We start from the raw sequence: 12,279 nt of genomic DNA, 5'->3' as shown, positions 1-12,279 counted from the left end.
CAGGTAATGAGTGGGGGACAGAAAAGCTTCTTACAGAAGACGTTACAGGTCTGTGAGAGCCAGAGATTTTCCTTGTTTGAGGTGACCAAATACTTATTTTCCACCCTAATTTACGAATAAATTCTTTACAAATCCTACCATGTGGATTCATGGATTTTTTTTTCACATTCTGTCTCTCACAGTTGAAGTGTACCTCTGGTGCAAATTACTGACCTCTGTCATCATTTTAAGTGGGGGAACTTGCACAATCGGTGGCTGACTAAATACTTTTTTGCCCCACTGTATGTATATATATATATATATATATATGTATACATCTAAGAAGCAGAAAAGAGATGAAAGTAAGCCCTCTCTGTTGCATTTGGGCCTTTGGATAATTTAGCTGTTTGCTGCCTCTGAGGTGCTAGGAAATGGCCTAAATACATCACACACAATGACACCAATTAATCACACTCACAGAGCTAATGGATATTTCTTTTTTTCCTTAAGTATCAAGAGTGTTCCCTCCTCCCCAAAGATGAAAAGGTCAGTATGATCGTTTCAGATTCCAAACACACTTCAGCATTTCCTAGAGGGCTAAATATACCTGCTGTGGCCTTCAGGGACATTCAGAAATCTGACCGCTGAAATGGAGACTGAATATGTTTATTCAATAAATGCTAATAAATAAATAAAAAAACAACAAGGTCCAAAGTGTTCCAAAAAAATAATTGGGTGCAGCACCCCAGTGGTTATTCACAGCACCTGGAAAAAAAACAGACAAAGCAAACAATGGCGAATGTTTGTTTTGTTCTTACTTATAGCTACGCTTTAGCTTTATTGTCACAGATACACAGTGGACAGCAAAGAGGTGATTGAGACAGTAAACCCAGATGAAATAAATGATACTGGTTTTCAAAAGTTGACAACAAGCCAGTACACTTAAAAATGTAGGAAAAACAATAGCTGTCATTACCGAAAGTATCCATGACCCGTGGCTAAGGGGCTGAAAAAGCAGACTGAATTCATAAAATGTTGTGGTATCAGGAAAAAGGAGCATATAAATAGACAAAGTGGTAATAACACAAGCATACTTTACTCATTACTCCCATTACTGCTATCTCTGGGACAACAGAAACAATATGAGGACTTGATTATGACACACCGCATCAGTTTGTCATGTTATCACCCACTTCTCTAAAAGCGCAACAAATCATTCTTTTTCCAAACTTAGGAATAATCTTCCACTTGATATCTGCATGTCAGAATCCACTGAATCGTTTAAATCACACTTAAAAACTCACCTGTTCAATCTAGCCTTCGAAGCAAATTAGTTCGGACCTCCCCCGGTCTGGATTTGTATTACACAACTGTAATTGTTACTGTAACCATTACAGTATATCTTCTTTTCTTTGTCTATTGTTGTAAACCGCACTGCGGCATTTGTGTGAAGCACTTTGATGTACTGTGGTCTTTTTAAATGTGCTACTTAAATGTCATACTTTCATGTGCCGGGAGTCCAAAAGTTTGAGGAATTGCTGTAAACTTAAGCAGCTACTCCACTTCTTTCCAACAGTGATATTATTTTTCTAATAACATTTGTTTCGATATAATTTAAGATATTATTTATAGAGTGACTGCAAAGATTATTGTTTCAGCAGAGAAACAACTTTCAGAACAAAAAAAAAAAACAAGACACAAAAGATTCATGAGTTTGATGATTCATTCAGCACCTCCCCACCTTCCCCCCGATGATATCTCTCTGGGACTGGTTTTGCTGAAGGTCTCTTCCTGTTAAAAGGGAGCTCTTCCGTCTGTCGCCCTGTGGTGCTCACAGGGGATCATCTGATCATCAGATAATATCATAGGACTCTATGATATTATTTGCTCCTTAACTTGTAATATAAAGCACATTGAAGTAACTGTTGTGAATCTGAAGTGATATACATAAAAATGAACTGATAAGATCGTGCTTTGGTCAGATTGCTCACCTGAATTTTATTTAAAATTTAGACTTGTGGCACAGGAAAAATAATCCTTTATGACCATTGTAGCCTGCAGGTTAACCTTAATCTCAGTGAGCTACATACAACAGCATCATTAAGAAGCTCTCTGCTCTGGTTGACTCTGTTAGAAAGGGCCGGCCTGCAGAGAAAACATCCATGTCCTCCTGCTGAAGTGACCACAGCGGGAGGCTGCTCAGGAGGCAGAGAGCTCTGTGGCGATCGCAGATCTGTCGACAGCGATTATTTTAGCTTTCATAGATAGCATGGCTTAAGTGGACCTTCAGTTAGAACTTACAAGCTGATCTAGGTCAGATCCACTATTCTGTTCTGAATGATTATTGGTTGTTCAGCTGCCATGACAACCAACACCCCCACTCGCTGTACGTAGTAAGCCCCCCCCACCTCACCCCTACCCCATCCAAACTAAGAGGCCTAGGAACAATGTTCCCATTTTAGAGATGCAGACCAGCGTTCCTGCATCCGATCACAAGTTAATGGCTGTTTTACATGGTCACCGGCGCCCTCGTTTAAGGTGTTTCGGTCTCGCTAGGACACCTACTGCTCAGACTCCATCCTGAGCGGTCCACCTTAACAACACTGCCTGGCATTCAAACAAGCTTTGTTTACTGACAGGATTTGGCAGTCAGCCATTTTGTTTTAGCACATTTACATAAACACCAAATGGTGCCTGTTTCCTCTGTGTGTGTGTGTGTGTGTGTGTGTGTGTGTGTGTGTGTGTGTGTGTGTGTGTGTGTGTGTGTGTGCAGGGGCCCCGGATAATTCCCTCCCTCATTGCTGCAGATGAAAATCAGAGGCAGTTTGAGATTCATTAAACCACGGACGCCGTTTTCCTGCAAAAGCCGATGAACTTGACACAAATGCTCATGAGCTGCAAGTTCATCTCTCCGTACCTAATTTAGTTGATTACTAAATTATGCAATGACCCAGCCAAAGACATCGAGGGGGAGGGATTTTTCCCTGCCAGTGATTTTTCTAGAATTGCCCTGTTTTTTGGGGGGAGTTTCTTTTTCTTTTTTATTTAGAAATACTTCCTGCTTGCAGTCACCCCGGGCTAAACATGTGTGCCAGGCAGCACAGCAGAAGATAAATAGGGAAGTTTCTCCCTTCCCTGTCCTCCCCCCCAGTGGACTGTAATATAACCCTCATACATCAGGTGGGTAGGGATACATACCATCAGTTTACTCGTTCAGCATTATTAATTTTACCACTTTACACACACATATGTGTAAAATGAATATGCTAAATATACATTTAATGCGTAACATTAAATAGGTTCAAACTGCTTTTAACTGGTGGGAGATGAACTATTTATTCTCACTAGTTCTCTATATTCTCCTGTTTTTTCACTTTTCATTAGTTTAGCATAAAAAAATAAACAATAAACTCAGTATTCTTTTCATTTTTATTTACTCTTTTTATGACACATTTATCTAATATTTTATATGTCAATCACATTTATTGACTTGTTGACAAAGATCTGTTTGTTTTAGTCTCCCGTACTAGTATTTGTAGAAAAGGACATGGTGCACCTTACACACCAGAACTCAGTTCAGTTATTCAGTCCATCACTTTACTTGTTGTCACTTTGTTCAGCTGGTCATGCATCAGTAACATGATCACATGTAGAAACACTAAAAAGAAGACTAAAGAGAAACTTGATGCTGAATGAACTAGTTAGTTCAAATATTTACAAAAAAAAAAAACAAGTTTTAAGAAGATGGAAAGAAACATGATTGAGAGGGAGATGACACTGGATTTAGGTTTAAACCTTTTGGCTTTAGTACAAGACTCAGAATCTGCACATGCTAAGGACAAAACATAAAAGTGACATCTGCCTTTGAAATCTGATCGCAGATGCTCAGGCTTCTGTAATTTTGGGCCCACAGAATATGCATTAGGATCCTTCCTCTATGTGAAGAGGAGAAATGAGATGAGTCATTAAGGAAGGCCATTTAAAAGGATTTTTCAGACTGTTCCATGATATTATTATACTCAGTGTTTGAGGACAAGATACTGCCACCACTGTCCTCCTTATGTACATATTTTGATTGTACCTTTATTGTATGTTGGCGATAGCAGCTGCAAAAATGAAATTTACCTTCATTCTACAAAAGCAACATGATTCCAATAAAGTCCTAATAACATCTGTTTTTTTGGAATAAAATATTATTATGGCAATCCTTTGTGAGTTGTGGATGCACCTTTAGACGACTTCTTGCTGTTGTTTAAGCTCAGGGTAAAATGAACAAAACTATGATGGATGTATTGTTGCTGGTAGCGATAAGTTTCTGACAGCAACCACAGAAGTTCGCAGGAGGAATACAAGACGTCTAGAGAGCTTAGATTGTAGCCTTGATAAGAAAACCTTAACCCCTAAAAGGTCCCAAGACCTTTTAGACCTTTAAACTGCTGGAAACCTTCGTAATTACTACATATAAGTGGGTAGGAATTTGTCACTTTAGTGTGACATAGGTGACTTTTACATTGCATCACTCTCTTCACCTTCCATTTGATAAGATAAGAAAAATACGATAAGAAAAGCTTACTTGATCTTTTTGGAGTATTTTGGTGACGACTCCATCTCTAACTCTATTTTTACTGGATCTTTATCAAAGAAAATAAGTGTTGTAACTGAAACTCATCTTTAAAAAAAAAAAAGTCAAATTTGCTTTTCCCTTAAGCAGGGGTGGGGAACTCCAAGCCTCAATGGCTGGTGTCCTGCAGGTTTTAGATATCACCCTGAGTCAACACAACTGAATCAAATGACCAGTTAATTACCAGAGGAGGTCATTTAACCATTTAAATCTGCTGTGTTGGATCAAGGACACATCTTGAGGCCTGGAGTTCCCCACCCCTGCTCTAGAACATAGAATCAAGCAGGGTTAGGGTTATAACCTGATGTGTAAGATGTCAGAGTAAACTCCTTTAATTCCTTTATTTGTTCAAGGTTGAACTATTTTGTGGAGAGCTGAGAAGGGTCGGGTGCGTTTGTTCTGCCTCTATCATGGTCACAGAGACAGGCTATTAGCTGCTTGCTGGTCAAACAGAGACATACTGTGTTTTCTTATCAGGAGCATGTACCCTCTCCTAGTTCTGTTTTTAGCTACAGCCTAAGTTGTAACAGTGATGTTCCAGAATAACGGCATCTGTATTACATTATCCTGAAGGACAGAATAAGCATAAGGACAAACCTGTTTGCAACTCCCACAATGCACTGCAGGTTTGTTAACTGTGAGTTGTTTTACAATATTTATGCTGCGTTTCTCGACTCATCGCCTCCATAAACTTTAGTACTTTTGTACATTTTTACCCACAGTCAGATGAGCTTAATCTCACAAGTTCATATGTATTCATGCCTTTCTAATAAGTACCCTTTGACTTCTACTTCTTGTTGTCAGGTGCTAGATTTGATCATTTTTAGATCTTGTTTAATTCCACCTAAAAAACCAAAATACTGGTGTTACATAGATTTTTTTTTCTTTCAGTCCTGAGCAGAGTTGTTTTGTGACACTTTTTAATACACCTTCTGGGTTGTTGAGTTTTACATGCTGTCATAACTCACCTTCTGCCCCTTGCTTCTATATTTTCTATATTTTTGTGTTTATGCACAGCTGTATCTTGGTGCATATTTGTGTGGGTTTTTCGTAACACAACAGGTAAATAATGTTCGTCTCACTCTTTTTGGGGTGGTATTTCACAGAGACATTAGCAGGAACATCTGTATAAAAAGGAGAGGAGGTTTCATTATGTATGAAGTGACTATACTATCCACTCATAAATCTTGGTATCCTTCCTCCCTTCTTTCCTTTCTAAGACTAGAAATCACTTCCTTTCTTCCCGTTTTCCTTTCTCACTCAGTTTCCGCTCTTATGAAGACTCCGGTCTCTTTAGGCTGTAATTAGGCAACTCTGCCTCTGTCTCTGCACTCAGTCATGGGTGGCTCATTGTGCACATGGACTCCTTTGCAATGCTTAATTGGCTAAACATTGTTTAGCCCACTTAGTCACTTTTCTAGTTTAAAATAAATAAATAAATATAAATATATATATTTATATATATATTCCTCTCCTCTCCTCTTCCTTTTTCTCTGTCACGCTGAGACTCTCTTTTATTTATATATATACATATATATATATATATATTCTTTGTGATGTCTTTACACAATATTTTTATAATACCTTTTGACTATATCTTTGGTTCTTTCTAGTCCCTTCTCTGCTCATGCTCCAGATCTAGCAGGACTTTAGCCTGTGGTCCTAATTGTCGGGACAATGGTGTTGAGATGGCCATATGGTACCATGCTACAGGCTCCAGGTCCTTAGGTATTTTACATACAGTCATCTTGTGCACAAATGTAACAGTAATTTAGCCATTTTAATGATTTCTTTGAACTGTTATTTTTCCAGGATGGAATGATTGTATTCATACATCTTTAATTCAAAGATCATCAGTTAAAACGAGTTGCTCAGATCTGTCCTCACTTTGCAAAAGTCTGGAAAAAGATCCAAACTGCCACCCTCAGATTAGAGTAAATTGGTGAGGATGTTCAGGAACAACACAGGAACCACCAAGGCTCAAACCTGCTGTGAACAATAAACTGCTGAAACACTAGCATCACTGTCCATAGTGAAGAGTGTTTTATATTGGCATGCACTCAGAGGATACAGACCACGAAAGAAACCCTGCTCCAAAATAGACACCATGAAACTTAACTAAAATCCGCAGCTACCCACATGGACAAGCCTTCTGGAGAAAAGTTTTATGGTCAGACGAGACAAAGATTGAGCTATGTGGCCACAATGACAAGAGGTATTTTGAAGAAAGATGAGGTGTTCAAAACTAATAACACTGTATCTGCTGTCAAGAAAGGTGGTGGTAGCATCATGATCTGGGGCTGTTTTGCTATCAGTGGTACTGCAAAGTGAATGAAATGATGAAGGAGGGCTATCTCCTAATTCTTTAACCTCTAATCAGCAGCTACGTGATTGACACAGCAGGATGTTGCACAGGACAATGATCCCAAAACACATCAAAAGTGGTTTGAAATAGCAGGCTAATATTTAGCTTCTGGAATGTCCTGTTTCCATCCCTTTATTGCTGCACTCAGAAAATGCTACATCCCCCAGTCTAACCATCTTCTAATGGCTGCTTCCAGAACAATAATGCACATGTTTTCTTAAACTGGTTTATTGAACATGACAATGAATTCACAGTATTAAAATGGCCCCCAGAGTCACCCCATCTCAATCCAATGAGGTGGAATGAGAGGTTTGCACCATGGATGCAAGCAAAATCTCTGAGGAATATTTCCAGCACCTTGTTGAATCTATTCCATGAAGAATGAAGGCAAAAAGAGTCCAGTCGTAGTAACAAGGTTTTCCTAATAAAGTAGTCAAATAATCAGTAAAAGCAGGAAATTATGTTTTAAGACAATATAACACTATATTTCATTTATTTCCACCATTCTATCAGAATTTTAACTTAATTATAATGAAGGAGACTTCTTATAAATATATTGTACACTATTCTCAGCTGTACCATGAACAAAGTAACACGCTCGCATGTTGATGTTAGCAGCTGGTGGCTGCAGTATACTTTTAGGGGGTTTTATGGCTGGGGTTTTTTTGGGAGAAAAAAAGGAAAAGAAAGTTTTACAGGTTAAGTTTGTTCCACCCTGTGAACTCTGAACCAGGGAAACAACTTCCTAGGACTTGTTTCTAAAATAAAATCTGTGGATGTGTGTGTTACCTGTGCACACTGTATGCAGATAATCTGCTCCATATGTTAATGGTCAGCAGTTCAGCTCTGCTAATATCCACAGAAACGTACACATACACACCACTGCTTCACCTCCAGATCCATCAAGACGCACATAAATACAAGCAAGCTGTCCCACATGACATCTGCCCATGCATGTGTGTGTGAGTGTGTCCACAGGTATGGCTAGCGGCTGACACTGTGTGTATGTGTGTGTCTGTTGTAGACACAAGTCCCACTGGGAACATAGGATCCAGCTGCTGATTTCAGAACAAATGGCATCTGTGACACACACACACACACTCACTACCACCAAGAGTAAATACAAAACACTCGCATGGTAACTGGTGGTGCAACAGACATACGCACACGTTGTGGTGTAACAGATGTAATGTGGGCTTGAGACACATGCTCGCTCTCCTCCAACTCAGGTGGTGGGAGAGCAGAGCAGTCACAGACAGGAAACTTGTCCTGGGAGTCTGAAAATGTCCAAAAGTCGTCCATCATTTTACACCATCAGGAAGAAGCAAAAGCCTGCAATGAAATCTTACTCGAATAGAAGCATAACTCCACCAAAGGCTCAGCACAAAACCACAATATGAGACCACGGCAAATACAAGATAGGCATGAGTTTCATTCTCATTTTCAGTGAAGCCAGTGGTCTGTTTGCAGGACTATTTAACAGCATAATAAATTGGACAAAGAAATAATTTAGTGCAAGGGAAAAAAGAATCAGCCAGCAAGTCTATGAACCTACATGAAGAGGATTTTACTGTGGATCTAAATTCTATAGAGCGATGCTGCATTTACGGTGAAATGATTTCATTTCTTTTAATATGAATTTTCCAGGTCTTCATATGTACGGGCTGATTTTCTTTGTTCTTTTGTTTCATTAACTCTCCAACTGGGGCTTTTCAATAAACCTTTGCTTAGCTAGTTTCGGCTGTTCCCTTATTTAAAGGGGTCACCACAGCAGCACGTTTGATTTCGCAGATTTCTTTCTGGCACAACTCCAAAGGGATTTGTGTCTCCTACCAGCATCGAACCAGGAATCTTCTGCTTGTTGGGTAAATGTGCGAGACTTTTAGCAATGAGAGACAAAATGACTGTTTCCTATTGTTTTTTTTGGCCACTGAGTTCAATTTATCTAAACTTAGAGGCGAGTGAGTGAAGTGACTCTAAATGACGCTGAAGAAAACTGTTTTCATGACTGCAAGATTCACGTACACAAACCAATGTCCATTAGATAGTTAATTTACAAAGGGCGCACATTCACCAAATACAAAGTCAGTGGATTTAAGACCCTGAGAGTTGCCCCCCTGCTGGCCACTAAAAACAATGAAGGTTTGAGGCTCTACCACACTAGCTTCACTTTCCAGGCATGGAAGCTGCATCCATCTGTCTAAGGTCTGTGCTGTGAGCTCCACTGGACCTGTTTTCTTTGTAGCTTCAAAGTTTACTGGTCTTTGTGGAGTTGAGCAAGTACATTCTGTTACATATTAGATGTTCAATAATGGCTGTTTTTGCAACCACTAACTTTAAATCAAACTTGTCACATCTACCCTTGACCAAACCTAACAGGAGCAGCTAGATACCCCAGCCTGCCTACTCCAGACTAAATTAGCAGTCAATTAGCTCCATTCATTATTATTGATTACAATGATTATCATTCATTTTCATGTCAACATGTCAGCATTTCATATTCTTTTACTTATTGGATAACTTCACTTATCCTCATGCAGATCTATATAAATGAGAACAAAAACTAACTAAAGAACTAAAGATAAGATTAAGAGTACTGCATATTTGCATTATTCAAAGCTCTCTTATGTCTTTTTTCTCTTCACAGGGAGTGCACAGGTTGCAAATGATAAAATTTCGAGGTTGTGTGTGGTTAATGTTAGGAGTATAACATGTGAAAGTATGTATCCCTCCTAAAAGGGAGTTTACAATAACCTGTTCATTTTGTATGAACGCATATTTGTTTGTGCATCTAGTGGGGGGTGGGGGGTTGAAATGAGGGTGGGGGGTTAGTGTGAGAGTAGGGGGGGGGGTCACTGGATCAAAGTGGCAGGTGCAGGGATCGTGGCGACGCCCCCGGGCCAACCGCGGGGCTCGAACGCTCGCCGCGACGATTAATCACCCGGCAAAATGCTTCTGACGTGCTGAAGAGGGAAAGAGAGGAGCTTCATGTTTCTGCACACTTCAGTGAACATGTGTGTGAGTGAGAGAGAGAGGGAGAGGACGGGGATTAGACACACACACTCACCACGGTGCCTGAGAAGATGGGAAGGAAGTGTTGGCTGTGTGTTTGTAGATGCGGTGAATACACAACGTATTTGTTTGTGAAGCTGGTTTTACTACAAGTCTTCATTTCAAAGTGACAAAATCCAAATTGACACATTAGAGCATGCCCTGATCTGTAACCCTAAAGCCTGCCCACATTTACTTCAGCATGTGTGTTTAGTATTTCTTTGGTTTCATTGCTGTAGGTTTTTCTTCTCTGTTTTCTCACCATAATAACTGTAATGGTTTCAGTGGACGACATTCGAGTAAGAGACCGTTTTTACTTTCTATGTTTTCTGATTTTTCACTTCCTCTATCCTCGCTAATCCCTCCTGTGACCTGGAAATCAATCTCAGTGCACCATGCTGAAGGTTGTCTCAATTCCTATAATACCTAGAGGAGAGGTTTGGAATGCTGGAGGAAGTACAAGTGAGGATGCATGGGTGTATCATCTGCCAAAGATGCATTTTTGGGGTTTTTCTGATGCATAAAAGCATACTAAGAAGTGTTTCTTGTCCTTGTAAGTTCTTGTTGTTATAATTTTTTATCATATCATTTTTAACTTTCTTCCATTCTCATTTGTTTGTGAGATTAATATCACAAACAAATGAGAATTAGAAGTGTGTGTTCCATCACATCCCAAAGTTCCTCTGTTAGACTGCCCTTACTTCTGAATGTATTTTTGGTTCAGAGATGTTCTTGTGTAAACCTTGGTTGTAACAACTGGTTACTTGAGTTTTTCCAATCAGCTTGAAGCAGTCTAGCTAGTTTCCTCTGACAATGCCTTGTTGATGTCGCTCACTGGATATTTCCTCTTTCTTTGCAGACGCCTCTATAAAACCTTGAGATGGTTGTATCTTAAATTCCATAAGTTGTTCAGCAGTTTCTTAAATGCACATCTCTCACCAACTACCACGTTCAGTTTGACCTTTAGCAGCTTGTTTTGACAAAATGCTGAAATGCATTGAGTTACTGCCCTGTGATTGGCTGATTAGATGTTTGAGCAGGTGAATCGGTGTTGAATTAAATGGCCGGCGAGTTAACATAAGTAGTTACCAACTACTGTTGGGTTTATCTGATATCTATATGTGAGGTTATAAAATCCAGCAGCAGATTTAAACAAAGCAATGGACAGAACATGCAGCTGTGCCCCACTTCATACATAAATGATCTTTTTTATTATTTTATTTATGTATTTTTAATTTTTCTCCTTAAATATGTATTTGCAAAATACATATTTTATGTGGCTAAAGGTTACAGGTGCACGGTGACAGCAAACAAGAGAAATATCATAGAAACAAAGAAAATAAAATTAATACAAACATCTTCCCTAAAGGCTGGAAAATGTGACTAAGATTAATATTATATAAAGTTAACCAGTTTAGGAAATAAAAGAACTTATGTTATGTTTAAGCACAGATTGTGTTTTTAGTTCAGTGTTAATACAGCAAATCTAAAGTTTTCATGCTTTGAGACAATGTTAACAGCAGCATGCTCTGACTTTCTGGGTACATCTACTAGGTTTTCTTGTTTATGTTTGTGTTTTCGATAAGGCCTTAAATTCTGAATTAACCTACATGCTGCTCTAAATTGGAAACATGTTAACTTAATGTCGAAGACAAAATCTGTTCTGCACTCACTCCCACAGGATGAGAGGAAACAAAAGACAGATGAAGACAAAACAGACGCTGCTAATGCAATATGTGTTGGTATTATTCTGCCAGCCTGGTATTTTCTGACATTTTTTCAATAAACAGAAATATTATTATTGATGAGAACCATAAATCTTACATATTATTTGCCCTTTATTAGATTACAGTAACACCCCCGCCACCGCACCACCTTTCTGTCACACTTCAAAAGCATCTAATGAAGCACAAAAGCACAGCACAAAAAATACACACACAAAGGAAAAACAATAAATGATGTTCATATCTAAATACATCTAAGCAGGCAGTTTTCAACAATATTTTTTGTAATGCAAAAATAATATTACACCATTGATAGCAAAAGATCCCAATGTGTTACTTTTCTGAATCAATTTCCTTTTAAAAACTTTTTACTTCATAGTTTTCATTTGTTTTCCTTCTTTCTATTATATACGTATATACACACATATACATATATATATATACACACATATACATATATATATATACACACACATATACACATACATATATATATATATACACATATATATATATACATATATATATATATACATATA

This window comes from Pundamilia nyererei, unplaced genomic scaffold, assembly GCF_000239375.1.
Source record: "Pundamilia nyererei isolate P.nyererei 1_Seehausen unplaced genomic scaffold, PunNye1.0 scaffold00016, whole genome shotgun sequence".
NCBI classification, from domain to species: Eukaryota; Metazoa; Chordata; class Actinopteri; order Cichliformes; family Cichlidae; genus Pundamilia; species Pundamilia nyererei.
Note: the sequence above shows the minus strand (reverse complement) of the source record.